The sequence below is a fragment of the Acanthochromis polyacanthus genome, chromosome 5, assembly GCF_021347895.1.
Source record: "Acanthochromis polyacanthus isolate Apoly-LR-REF ecotype Palm Island chromosome 5, KAUST_Apoly_ChrSc, whole genome shotgun sequence".
Taxonomy (NCBI): Eukaryota; Metazoa; Chordata; class Actinopteri; family Pomacentridae; genus Acanthochromis; species Acanthochromis polyacanthus.
Window position 1 is genome coordinate 43,664,785 of NC_067117.1, and position 13,946 is coordinate 43,678,730.

General features: G+C 41.4%; 1 long non-coding RNA gene across 1 annotated transcript; it reads left to right on the forward strand.

The window, feature by feature from the left end:
- Positions 1–4,225: 4,225 nt before the first annotated feature.
- LOC127534029 (uncharacterized) lies at positions 4,226–7,211 on the forward strand. The gene is made up of 6 exons (XR_007941951.1): positions 4,226–4,317; positions 4,439–4,589; positions 4,736–4,943; positions 5,683–5,776; positions 6,144–6,347; positions 7,137–7,211. It is a non-coding gene; the product is annotated as an uncharacterized LOC127534029 (long non-coding RNA).
- Positions 7,212–13,946: the final 6,735 nt, after the last annotated feature.

The window sequence follows — 13,946 nt, forward strand, 5'->3', positions numbered from 1 at the left end:
TGGGGTTTTTCTAGTTCTTCTGGAGCTAAGTTATGGGTTTTTCTAGTTCTTCTGGAGCTAAGTTACGGGGTCTTTCTACTTCCTCTGGAGCTAATTTATGGGGTTTTTCTAGTTATTCTGGCGTTGGCTATGGCCGTCAGTTACCTGTGTGAAGGTTCAGTAAACCTGGTCGATCACACTGTGTGTACTAAAGGAAATAATTTACAGCATCTCCTCCCAGTACTTTGCTCAATGTGGCAGAAACGCCTCAGATTGCATATTCATCAGAACAAACACACCTAAAAGGAAGCTGCAGCCGCAGACTGAAAAAGGAATCTGTGGGGATCTGAAATGTACACTGCAAATCAAAAAATGTACCCACATTTGGTTCTTCGTGGGTGTTGTTCTCTAACCCTGCTTTCTTTACCATCTAATGCAGATGAACAACATCATCAGGCATGAATTTAGCAAGGATACATTTCTGTCTGTGGGATTTCAGTTTTTGTTTATTGGTATTATCATTCAGTCACTGCCTTATTTATGTTAAACTGCATAACAAATCATTAATTAAATAAAATAAAATGTTTGTAAAAAACCTGTAAAGTCCCATTTTTTTATTTAAAAATATCTTTCCAGAATAAAATACTTTGTAAATTAGATGCTCCAGTGTTGACTCCCTTTTTAAATTGCTATAGTCACTTATATTGCGCCATTCCAAAATCCTAGCCAGGTTTTAAATGATTATATCTATTTTTACCTTTCATGTACAGTGTATATCATATTTTTAGTAAGGGTCTTGTCATTAAAGGCGTTTACATTCTGTCAGATTTTCCCAATATAATTTTATTTTACTTCACATATAAACACTTTATTCAGCCTTTAGAGTGTGATGATACAGATTAAAGACTGCTGGGGGGAGATACCATTTGTCTGGTGCTGCTAATAAAAGCAACATTTTTGATAAACCTTTTATTTTGAGAGGTTGAATGAATGTCAAAAAATATCACTGAAAAGCATTTTTTGTTGTTCTTGAGTAAATCAAACGTTGTGCTCTTTAGGAAGGAATTCTCCTTCACTCATACCCCCCTCCTCTTCTATCAACCTGGTACATTCCTCTAAGTTCAGGTGTAAGTTATGAAGCGTTAATTGAACATGTTTCATCCTGTTGCTGGTGTAAAGGATAAGGTAAGATCCACAGAAAAGCCCTTACACATATCATTTATATACATATCATCATGGAATTAGGCAAAATAGTGTAGGCTATTTAATGATGTTTGGATACACTGAAGCAAATGATGTGTAACAGCTTAGCTGGTCGTTAGCCAGCATGCTCATCAGTGAGCCAGAGTTTAAAGGTGAAGCTAGCTCACGGTCACTCCAGAATTAGAAGAACTTTGAGGCATCAAATCTTTGGAAAAGTCAACTCTGTACGGTAATTTCCTGTAATGTGATATTGTTTCACAGGCCTCAATGATATTGGATACTAATCTTTAGAATTAGGAATTTAATTAATTTAATTTAAGAGGTTTGTGAATCTGTTCGTTGAATATGAGAGACGTGATACTGTTTACTGAATTCAAACAGCATGAACACATACAGTAACATTAGATCAATATTTAAATAACTACCAGAATAGATTATTCATAGGTAGATGGCAAGTTTATGTGGCACAGTTCAGACAGAAGTGCTTTACAATGGCAGAGAAATTACTTACAAAGATGATTTAAAAAGTAGACATTATAAACATTAAAATCATAGAAATGAAACATAAAGATATATAGATATATAAATAACTACAATTTAAATTCCTTATAGTCTTTTTAGGCCCGAGCCCCTGGCCAGCCCAGGGCGAAGGGCGAAGGGCCTGTTGTTTATGCAACACAGATAACGACACTGACAAGGGCCGACATGTCCACACACACACACACACACACACACACACACCGACATGCACTCACAAACACACTTCTTCTTCTGCTCTTTAAACTGGAATTTGACCCCCTAAACATGCGCGAAAACTCACCAAATTTTGCACAAAATTCAGTTCCGGTGAATTTTTTTAAAATATGTGTTTCAAAATTGGGACTTAAAAATTGGCTCTACAGCGCCACCTGCAAAAGTCAAAATGCATTGCGTCAATGGGAGGGGGTCCGACATCAACTTTGTCGAACAGCCACCAAATTCGGCACACACATGCGTCTTGTCGGGACAAACAAAAAATATTGTTATGACCCCGCCCTCAGAAAATCGATTGGACAGGGATGCTTTCTACGAGTGCTTTCAAATTCAGCAAAAGCAGGACGTGGAAAATCCTAGTTCAAAGATGAAACACAGCAGCATTCAATATATTGCAATGTGTCCTTTTGTTGTTCACACTTATTGTGAATCGCAGCTGCAGATTCTTCATGAACAACAGAAGAATAACAATTGTTTGTTGTATATGGATGTAACTGGCAGTGTAGTTGCCAAACCTCACCCCTCCAGCCAGTCAGTACTGTACTATGCTCTTTGTACACCATGCCAGTCCACAACCAAAACTGTGGTTCCTGTGGCTGAAATGCTAACTTCAGACCAAAGTACTGCAACAATTCAACACTGGCTGACTTGTCTGCGCCGGGACTACTTCAAGCTGCTTATGAAACACCTGAAGCCACAGAAAATTGAAATTGATTTCAGTTGGGCCATGATACACGCAGTCGTTCAGGCATTTAACATCGTCAGCATTCAGGAATATCTGGATCATTGTTTTCAGGCTTCCCTAGAGCAGTACACGGTGCGAATGACAGTTATACACCTCTGTGCTGCTCACATGCTGAAACTAATAAGCATGAAATTGAGCAAGGTGCAATGCAAAAAAGAAATCTTTTTTTTTTCTGTACTGCTTTGCCCTTCTACAAAATGCCACCAATTTTTGTGTGATCTTGTCCATTGTGAAGTCTATAGTGTTTGCTTTTGCCTCAAGGACTAAAGCAAAAGCATGTCAGGAGCATCTGGCATTACTGCAGGATGCCATCCAGACACAGAAGACAGACAAGATAGACATCAAAAATGAAGATGAAGACGATAATGATGATGCTGATGTTGAAGCTCATGATGACGATGGTGGACCCAGGATCTCAGCTGACCAGCGTAGATCGATCAGAAAGTCATCACCTTTCTTTGCCCCTATTGAAACAGTGGTAAAGGAAGCAAAAGAAAGAGCAAGAAAGGATGAGCAAACAGAGGGAGCAACACAGAAGAACAGCCATTTCTGTGACTCTGTGGTGGAGATCATTTTAGATTACGCAGGCACTGTTCCTCTTTGGTCAGGGGTTATGTTAAAACATCTTGGAAAACAAAGAGACAGTAATGCTATAGCTGAAAACTGGTTTCGCACCACAAAAACTGTGGTTCTGGGAAAAAAAAGCTGCATCGACGAGCTGGAGATTTTCTGCAGCTCCAGCATGAAATTGTCGTGGGAAGATTAAAAGGGACATTCGTCCATAAACAGGCACCACTGACACAACAACCAAGCAGCAGTAAAGATGGAGGGCCCACACTCTCTTCCTCTATCACAAGAGGAGAAATGGAAGAAGCAAAGCACTGGTAAGAGAAAGTCAAAGTACTTCAGCTCCCCTCCTCCACTCAAAAAAAAAAAAAAAAAAAAAAAAGGGCAAAGAGTCACATCACAGGTGCAAGAACACACCCACCACCACCACCACCACAAAAGGGATGCTGTCCATTCTGGGGAGGAGAAGGTACTATACAGCAGCAAACAGTGTCCATGACAAATACATGTACAGTCGACAACCTCCTGTATGTGCTTCACTTGGCAATTAAGAGGAGACCTGGGATCAAGGCTGACCTCAATGCAAATGCCAAGTTGAATGAATGGATTTCCACACTACTTGAAGTCCATGAACTCTTTGACAGGAGAGAGTGGTCCCAGGGTAAATTATTGTGGTTAAACACAATTGGGCGCTTCAAAGGGACCACATGGGATGCGTATGGGACAGAGGAAGACATGGTCACATGTCGTCTGGAATTCCTCATGACAACAGAAATCCTGCAACGGTGCAAGAATTCAGCTTGTCCTGTCATTACAAGAAGAGTCAATTGTGTTGATGTCATGTGAGGATTGTTTTTTGTAGAATTACAATTTATATATATGTTTTTAACTTTTGTCAAGAAAAATAGAACAATTTATTCTAGAATACAAATACAAATATATATGTTAACAAATAGACTGGTCATATTTCACAAGTGCTTTTTATGTGTTTCAAGGTGTGAGGACTTCAGTACTTTACAGACGGATATTGACAAGTGGATGACTACATCCCTCACAGCTCCTTGCAAAAGGTAATTATACAATAAGCAAACAGGTGTTTCATTCGAAGCATTCTCAAATGCAGTTAGACAGGTCTACTGCCTGATAGTCTGTTAGCAAGTGTTTATTCTTTTCTACCTTTCATCTCAACAGAGGTCCTGTCCCATGCACTGAACGTGAGCAAGCATGGTTTTGTAAATGGACAGCCCTGTCTTCTACTAGTCTCAGTGATACACAAAGACAAGCTCAGTCACAAGCTGCATCCTACAAACTTACCACACCTGGTGACAATTCTTGGTGGAAAGTAAGGAGCGTAAAGACTTTAGAGTTCCCTGTGTCACACTTGAATAATTTATAGTCACTGGTTTTATTTGTTTTTGTTGTTATTTAATGTAGTTTGATTTTTTTTTGTGACTACTATTTTCTACTATGCTCTCATCACCCATAAAGGTACGAGCCAGCTGCAGTGACGTACCACCTGGGCACCAAAAACCACTTTGTGGCATTCCACAAACTAGGTACTGAAAAAGGCTGGCATTTTTTCGATGCCCTTGAGGAACTTGTCAACCCTGGCAAGGGAGATGTTGTCATCAGTGACACATTTATGAGGAAGAAACTTCAGGCTAAGTGTAATGTCAGCCACATTCTCAGGGTCAGGGTAAGCATGGACATCCGACTATGGCACAAGACTGTCTTGACTTCTAAAACTAGTTTTCCTTTGTTTTCATTTCATTTCATTTCATTTTCATTTATTCTTTTCCATGGTAATGCGTAAAAACAACAACAACAAATGGATACAATTTATAAAGCACAGAATACGCACATCCCATGTACAAGAACAGGAGTAGGATGAAGAATAAGTCTTTTTAACTCCTACCCCAGTCTTTTTTCCAAACTCAAACAGAAAACAACCACAACAAAAAACATCAGATGGCCACAATCAATCTACAGATCAATCACATCATTGTTATTGCTCCTTTGCGTAAATGTTAAATATTTTTTCTTTAAACTTACATTTACACTGCAAAATGTTTGAACATTGCTTCACTTCTTTTTCCAAGGAATTCCATTTTTCCACACCCGTGACAGATACACACATTCCTTTAAGAGTCGTTCTTGCAGAATTATATTTAAAGTCAAGATTTCTTCTACTTTTTTCACTATTCAAAGTAAAAAGTGTTTGCAAACCACAAGGTAGCAAGCCTTTTTTTGCTTTATGCATGACTATTAATGTTTGTAAAACAATTAAATCCTTCAATTTTAATAGTCCTGACTTCAGGAACAGTTTTGTTGTATGCTCTTTTGAAGCGGCTTTATTAATTATTCTAAGAGCCCTCTTTTGTAAAATAACTGTTTTCAAAATTATTACAAAATTATTTTTACTTCTCTCTCTTTAGGACAAAGGAGCAGAACCTGTAGAAACCAGGCGGCAAAAAAATGAAGAGCTTGTAACCTTCATTGTGGATGACAGGTGCAGATGAAAGGATAAAGGTAAGTCTCTACTTAACATGTAATAACTTAATCATTCCTATGGAACAGTTTTTGACCAAAAATTATAAAACTACAGAGCAACACCTAACCTGATACATTCTAAAAGTATCACTCTGATATACAGCAATGCGATATTTTAAACACCTATGTACCAGTTATAGATTAATGGAATTACAGATGCTTTCTTTTTTGATTAAAACAATGTTTTCTGCCAAGTACACCACTCTAATATGTGCAAGACTACAACAAAATTGTGGAAACATGGGTCTTTGCAAATATGTATGTTTATTTGAGCAAAGAAGAATAGAAAAGAACTAAATATCACATATATACATGTTTCATTATTTCCATAATCCATATTTTTCAGGCCATTCTTTCCAGTGATGAGAAGCCTCAATTTTCTTTTAAAGATCAGTGGGTCCCAATCATCTTAGACGATGATAAGCAGCTGGACAGAATTGTGAGGTACCTGTCAGACCTTCTTGACAGCTGTGACACCCTGTCTTCCAAAGTCAACACCATGGTGTCCTCGGACAGGATCAAATATATCCTGAATGTAATGCTGTCAGAGGTAGGCCAACAGCTGGCTGACTGACATTTATGAACACATAAATACAGGAATAGCAGTATTACTAATTCTTGTGTATAGTATAATTAAGAGAAGTGTTGGTACTTATTTAACCTCAGAAGATGTGTACTTCTTTGTTCTGTGAAGTACACATATTTCTGTTATTTATGTTATCTTTCAGTGTTGGTAGTTGGTATGTTTGTGTTGGTAGTTACAAGTAATGGAAAAAAGAGAAAAGCTAAATATGCCAACAACAAATCCATTGATTGAAGTGAGAGACGTGCAGGAATAAGGAACAGAGGGGAAACAGAGAAGGCAGTAAGATAATGGAAAACCTTAAATGTTGCAGGAAGGCAGAATCTGGAAAAAAAGGGGTAGCAGCCTTACACATTATAATAAATAATTTTATCCTGGTATGCTATTGATGTACATATAGCACACCTTTATAAATTAATAGTAAACCTATTGAACCTGAATTAATTTCCTTTTTGTGAAGTTTGTCTATGTCAAACATGATTTACATAAACTTTGTATTGTGGGCTAGGATTAGGATCATGTCTGCAGGTAAGTAGAAGGTCAGGTGCAAAGGAAGGAACACAGTTAGGACAGCTGCTGGCCAGGAAAACATGAGCAGGGTATGAAATAATAGCACATGTTAGAAAAATACTACCAAATTAATTATCAAATATTCCTAAGTGTTTTGGGTACTGATAGAAAAGGTTTACCGTGTATGTGTTCATATTGTTCAGATGAAAAATAAGCACACTAACAGCTAAAGCGGTTCTAACACAGGCAACAGTACAGGCTCTTCAAGAGGTGAGAAAAATGACAGTGACAGAAGCTGTGGGAGCAGTGGAACACGATGGAGGAAAGGTAACAGCAAATCAGAGTTTTGGGCTGTATATTTGGCACATGACCAATCTGCGTACATTATGTGTTTAATGTTTCACAAGAAGTAGACATAACTTTTCTACTTTTGTTTTAAAGTGAGAGAGAAGCATGTTTCTCACAAATGAGATGGAGAGACGTACCAAAATGACAAATGACAAAGAATTGAAATGAAAAATAAAGGTTTCACAAATCAGAGACTATGTTTTTTATGAATCTACAGGCTCTGTAGAATAATTCAGTCCAGATCTGAGGAGTCTAAGTGTAGTGGTTTTCGACCTGGACCTGGTCTAATGTGGTCTGGATGAGAAAAAAAAACAGTAAAATATGCCTTTATCGCATTTTCACAAACAGAATAAAGGTTCCACAAATCAGAGACTGTGTTTTTATGAATGTTCAGGCTCTGCAGAATAGTTGAGTACAGATTTGAGGAGTGTAGGTACAGTGGTTTTCAATGTGGACCTGGTCTAATAAGGACTGGTTATAAAGCAAAAACGGTGAAATATCCCCTTTAGCGTTTTCACAAATAAAATACAAATTTCACAAATACAATACCTCTTGTCAGGCATAGTTAATGTCTTACCCAAATGTCTAAAATGTTTACACATCAAGAAGTGTCGGAAAAAACAGATAATCAGTGGATAAACTGTCGCACCGCACGTTCATTTAATTTCCCCTTAACTTTTCCCTTAGGTGCCAAATCGGAAGCTGCTGAATCGGAAGCTAACTTCGTGTCTGGGTTGCCGCTGGAGACGGACGGGGATTTTGTGATTCAACGTTAGCTTTAGCCTTCATGCATTCCTCGTATTTGCGTTTGTGATGTTTTTCAGATGGTTAACCAGATTAGTTGTGTTACTGTGCGTGGCAGACACAACTCTGCTACACTCTTTACATATGACTTTTTTTGTTTAACGTCACTTGCCCTGAATCCAAAACAAGCCCAGACGATGGATGCTGATCCGTTTCGAGGCGCTAGCTCCTCACCACAATGCTCCTCATCTCCAATTGCTGTTGTACTTCTTGAGTCCACTGGGTGATTTGAGGCGGCCGCTGCAGGGTGCACTCACTTGTTATTTAGGCAGTTTAAAGAAGCCTTAACCATGTGTTCACCTCCTGGTGGTTGGCTGACTACTGGTTGACAAGGTGCTTGATAAGATATGCACCAGAGCCCACATTATAAATGTAAATATCGCCAATGATCAGGTTAATTTAATTGTGGCAGCCAAAATCGTGATCGCAATCAAAAATCGATTAATTGTGCAGCCCTACGGTAAGGTGTCTATGGATCGGGTGAGGGGAAGGTTCGGGCGGGCGACCACGGGTTCGGGCAGAGGATTGGTGTTGAACCGGGGGCTTAACTGGTCTGGGTCAAACTGTCCCCGGCGTCCGGTCAAGGGGTCTTCTCGACGACGAGGGAGGGCTCCGGGACCGCCCTGGGGGACAAAACGGCGACTGGCGGTTGTAACCTCCTCTCGATGGCTGATCCAGGGGATACGCTGGGGTTCGGCCAGTAGTTCGCCTGCGGCGGGCCGCCCCCGGAGATCTGTTCATTGGCTCCGTCGGAGACCAGCGGTGGGGAGACCTCCGGGGAGAGCAGACGGACAAATGGCCTGTAGGTCCATGGCGGGGAATCCCCTCGGAGTGTCTGGTGGGCCGACGGACTGGAGATTGGTGCCTGGGTACTGATGCCGTGCTGATGGAGATGGGCTGGACGACCGGTTGGGGAAGGTCGAGTTACCCCGGGCTCCCAGTCACAGGACGGCGATCCCGTCGCCGACAGCATGTCTCCTCTATCATCCTAGCGGGGAGCTGAATTAAGGGTGGAGGGCGAGGCTGGTCCAAGGGGAGTTGCGACAGGAACCGCAGTTGGACCAGGCGTCGGCGTTGCTGCTGGGAGGGACGACGAGGGCGAGATTCCCCTGGGGGTCGAATAGGTAGTCGGGCGGAGGACCAGCGAAGGCAGAACCTCCCAGGGGGCCGAACCGGGTCAAGGGCGCTGGAGGTGATAACCCCTCCAAGGGTGTAGCTGGGATTGGGGATTCTTCCGGGACCTGCGTCACAGCCAGGAAAACATTGGGGGGCTGAGCTGGAGCCAGAATCTCCGTTTACTATGTTCTTTAAAAGCTTCTACTTTGTTTGACTGAACAATGATCATTTCCTTTTTTTCATGTATAGCTCCATGTAGGAGGAGAATTTTTGCTTTTCTCATGCTGCTTGACATGGCAGAGGGGAGAGGTCGAAGAAGGGGCCGGTTTTGGGTGCATCCGCTGAACCAGCGACGAAGACCTCAAGGACATTTCCATCATCTCGTGGCGGAGCTGAGGCTGGACAGTGGGCACCATCATTAGTATCTATTAGTATCTATAGTACCTATCTGAATTTTAACCAAACAGGTATTCAAGGAATCAGATAGTTATAAGAAAGTACTTTTATTTTAAAAAACGTTTTTTAAACTTGTGTAACAAAAATAACAGACATGTAATTTAACTTATTTTAAAAAATACAATTAAAAACACAACAAGAACAAACTATTTACATTATATATTTACATTTTACAGGTTTGTGTAAAGTTCCTCCTCCCATCTTTGCTCGGAGCTTGTTGAAGGAATGGGTGAAAAGGGCCCTGTAGGTCTTTGGATCATTTGGGGTCTTTCTGCTGGTGGTTGAAATGGGGTGTGGGTGGATGGCCCTGTGATGGGTGAGGGGAGATGTGGCATTTGGGGTTGATAATACTGGGGCTGCATACTGGTAGGATCATGGGGCATTGAGCCTTGTTGAAACTGTAGATTCTCCAAATTGTCAAGGGTGCTTAGAATTTGCATTTTTGCCTGCTGTCTGATTTTTTGTTGTCCATTCTGTAAAGGATCGGAACAAGGCTGAGTGCAAAATGATAGGCTTCATCGAGATCTAAGTTTGGCATGTGGGGTTTTGGGGCATGGTCCTGAAGAATTGATATTAGGCGATCACCAATATCTTGTGGTTTGTAGCTCCTTCTCGGCTCTTTTCCTTTACTGCTCTGCTGTTGGCTTGTTCTTGGGGCTTGCTCCCTTGGGCTTCGGGACCTGTGGCCAGTCTCTGCTGAGATGGTAGGCAGTGACAGGGATGGGGCAGGAGAGGGTGTATCGCTCCTTTGTTGAGAAGGACCTGGGGTGCTCGGACAACCCTTCAGATTCTGAGAAGGAGAGAGGACTCCCAGGTCTCTCACCTTCCTCCGTTCTTGCCACCCTGGCCAGACTGCTCTTGGAACTGTATTTAAAAAAGAAAGAAAATTAAAAAATCACCTTCAGTCCTCTGGACAAATTTGCACAGTGACACCTTAATTTATATCCATTATCTCTTGTTGATATAAAATGTTATTTTTTTTACAAACAATAATTTATGAACAAAAGGATTTAAAGCTCTTAATGTTTTCATGCATATGTTAAAAACGTTTAACACCAATCCTCTTAGCTAAAGATGGGGCAAAAGGAAAGACATTATGTTCTCATACTTCCACTCCTTTTGGGTACCCCCTGCTGATCCACTTGGCAGAGAACTTCTCTTTCTGTTTTTCCACAAACCCATCTCTGAGTGCTTTCCATCTGTTCTTGCAGGTATCAGCTGAAAAACAACAATGAGTAAAGCAATTGATCTGACTTGGAAGTGAATTTTTATTATTTCTTTACAAACAGGTGTAGGATCCACCAGCCATCATTATCCAGTGAAACAGGACAAGAGCATATTTAACACCTCTGAAACCACAGGATGGAGACGGGCTCCCCTTTTGATCAGCGAAGCAAGAGGGACACCAGGACACCATGCTAGATGTGGGACATGTCTGGCATGGGGGTGCGAAGCACCAAGTCAGCAGGAAGCAAGGCCGAGAGCTTTCCCCCCAATACAGACCTCCAGGATGTGTATTGGACCTGTCTTAGCAAGAGACTGGCTCAAAACACCCAAGTACCACTAAGCTAGCCTAGCCGCGCTAGACAACCCATGGCAACAAATTTAATTCTCTGCCAGGGTGGGTCTAGTTACCCTCCATAAGGCTCGAGGCTGGATTCTCCTAAAACTGGCCGGACCAATCACCATGAAGTGTAGAGTCAGAAGGCGGGCGTAACTAAGTGACGACAGAGGCGCGACGATTCTGACAGAAACAACCGGCGCGCAATAAACAGTTATCTTTGGACTCGGCTTTGGCCACAGCCCTTAAAGATTTGAAGCTAAAATTCAACTTGAAACATAAACAAAGGACGGCACTGAAGTGTTTCATTGAGAAGAAAGACGTATTTGGACTTATGCCGACGGGATATGGCAAATCCTTAATATACCAGTTGGCTCCACTGGTTGGGAAGCTAATGGGACTTAGCCACAATCCGCCAGTGCTCTCGGAACTACGTCAGCCTATTCGTTGCGTTGATTGGTTGTATACCTACCCAATTGCTGCAGAGGGATTTGAAAGACAACCTTTTAGCCCGCCTCCCTCCCTGTCGAGCTTCCCTAGATCCTTGTGCCTTCAGAACATGGGTCTAGCGCGGCTAGGCTACCACCAAGCCTCAAAGGAACCAAATTGATGGCAATAAAAATTATGACTGATTCCTGAAACACAGAAAGGAAACCTGGAGGATCACTGCAAAGACATTCCATTCACAAACAAAGGAACTCTGAACTCACACCAAAACTAACAAAGAAAATCATCTCCCAATTCTGGACAAAACTCCCTTTTATGTACATTCATTTCATAGAACAAGTGGACCTTTCAATCACTTCATGTTTAATCTACGTCCTGCCTTACTTTTAATATTTTATTCCTCCTGATTAGTATCAATGTCATAATTTTAACATGTCTGCCGATCACATATGAGCATGTTTGGTATAATTTTAATCAGCTATCTATCAGTAATGCTCCTAAATAAACCATGTTCAACAAATTTCAGTATTTTGGAAAGTTACAGAAATTACCTGAAAATGTAACTCTGTGAGGGACCTCTGGACATCAGCCCCCACTGACGGAGGATGTACCAGACCCCTGCTGAGTTAATGATATGCAAAGGCACACTTTAAAAGACCACAGCTGAAAGCACCATTCGGAGTTCTCCTGAATTTTGAAGTCGACTTGCTATCATCACTCTGAGGCTCCACTCTGTCCACCGTTGTTCCGACCCACATCAACCAAGGCCGACCGGACCATCCACCGAGGCAGCATCATCATCATCATCACGACATGCAAGTACCTTTCAGTCACTGGAACTTGGTGCAACTTTCTCAAATTATCTTTTCAAAGATAATATTTACAGGCTAACAAATTAGCCTACTATCAAACTGACGGCTGCTTTCAGGTGTGGTCTGTTTATCCCTTTTCCCTCAGAACTCCATATTTCAAGCGTAATATTAATCCCAGTGTTACATTGAAATATTGTGTTCTCTTCCTTCCCTTTTCCCATCATTCACCTCTCACCATCTTATTTGTTTTGTGTTGCTGTTGTGCGTCTTAATGTGTGTTATTGTTGTTGTTCTTGTTTAGCTTAGTTTAATAAATGTACATAAATATAAGTTCAGTGCCTCACTTGTTTTGTTGTTCACATCCTGGTCCCTAACTTGTATAGATTCCAGCTACCTCAATTTTATACATAACCTCTCAAGATAAATAATTCCCCTTATGATTCCTGAAGCTCTTCTTGACAGTGCAACAAGAAGTGTTTCATACGCTGTTATTATATTTGTCTAACCTAAATACTTTGCTGGTCGAATATCAGGTAGACTATGTAATAATTCTGTATAAAAACATTAACCCCATTTGAGCAAACATTAACCCTACATTAACATTTATGGAGTTAGAACAGTCTCATAATTCACAAATGCACACAGAAGAATTCACAAATGTAAACTGCAATCCACAAATGAATTAAGAAAGTTCACAAATGTATTTCTGCATTCACAAACTGCTTTTGTGTGTGAATCTTTTTTGAGACTGCTCTGCCGTCAGCTCAATCCACAAATGCATTTTTTTCAACACGGAAGTTTCTATAGCCAATCAGATGTCTCCCTCCTTTCAGCCAATCACAAAAACTCACCCCACGTGGGGGTGGGTGTACTGTTCAGCCAATCATATGAACGCGTCCGCACAGCGTTATACTTGACCGTGTCATTGGGCTGAAGAGTGAAGCTGCCCGTCGGAGAGTCCATGGCGTCTGATGGGGACAATGCTTTAAGTGTAAGTGGGGACAAGGGACTTTGGTGCTACTAACGTAGGCAAAACATGGCGGAGGTGGCTGCGTCGCAGGAGAAGGTAGCGGGAGTAGTTGGAACAAAATAAGCGTTTCTGCATGGTTTGTTGGGCTCCATGCTGAACATACTGTTCGCCAACTGTAACATCTTCAATGCTACCAAAAAATGCGACTTATGGAACATCAAGCAGCCACCTAAACGTAGATTCTGGAGTCGCCGCTGTCAAGACAAACAAGGGCGGCACACATCAAAGGACCATGCGGAGCCTCCACACGCACCGGCTCTGTATGTGCTCTGCTTTGGACTCCTGTTTTTGCCATTGTTCTCAGCTGAAGCAATACAAAGACGTGTGCCTGAGCATGGACTGAACATGATCCCATATAAAATTTTAAATATTGGATATGGACAATGCATTGTATCTGCCGTTCTTCGCATTGGCCTGGTTCGAACTGAACAAACGGTAAAAGTCACAAAGACTAACAGCAAAGGACTCGCACACAACTGGCC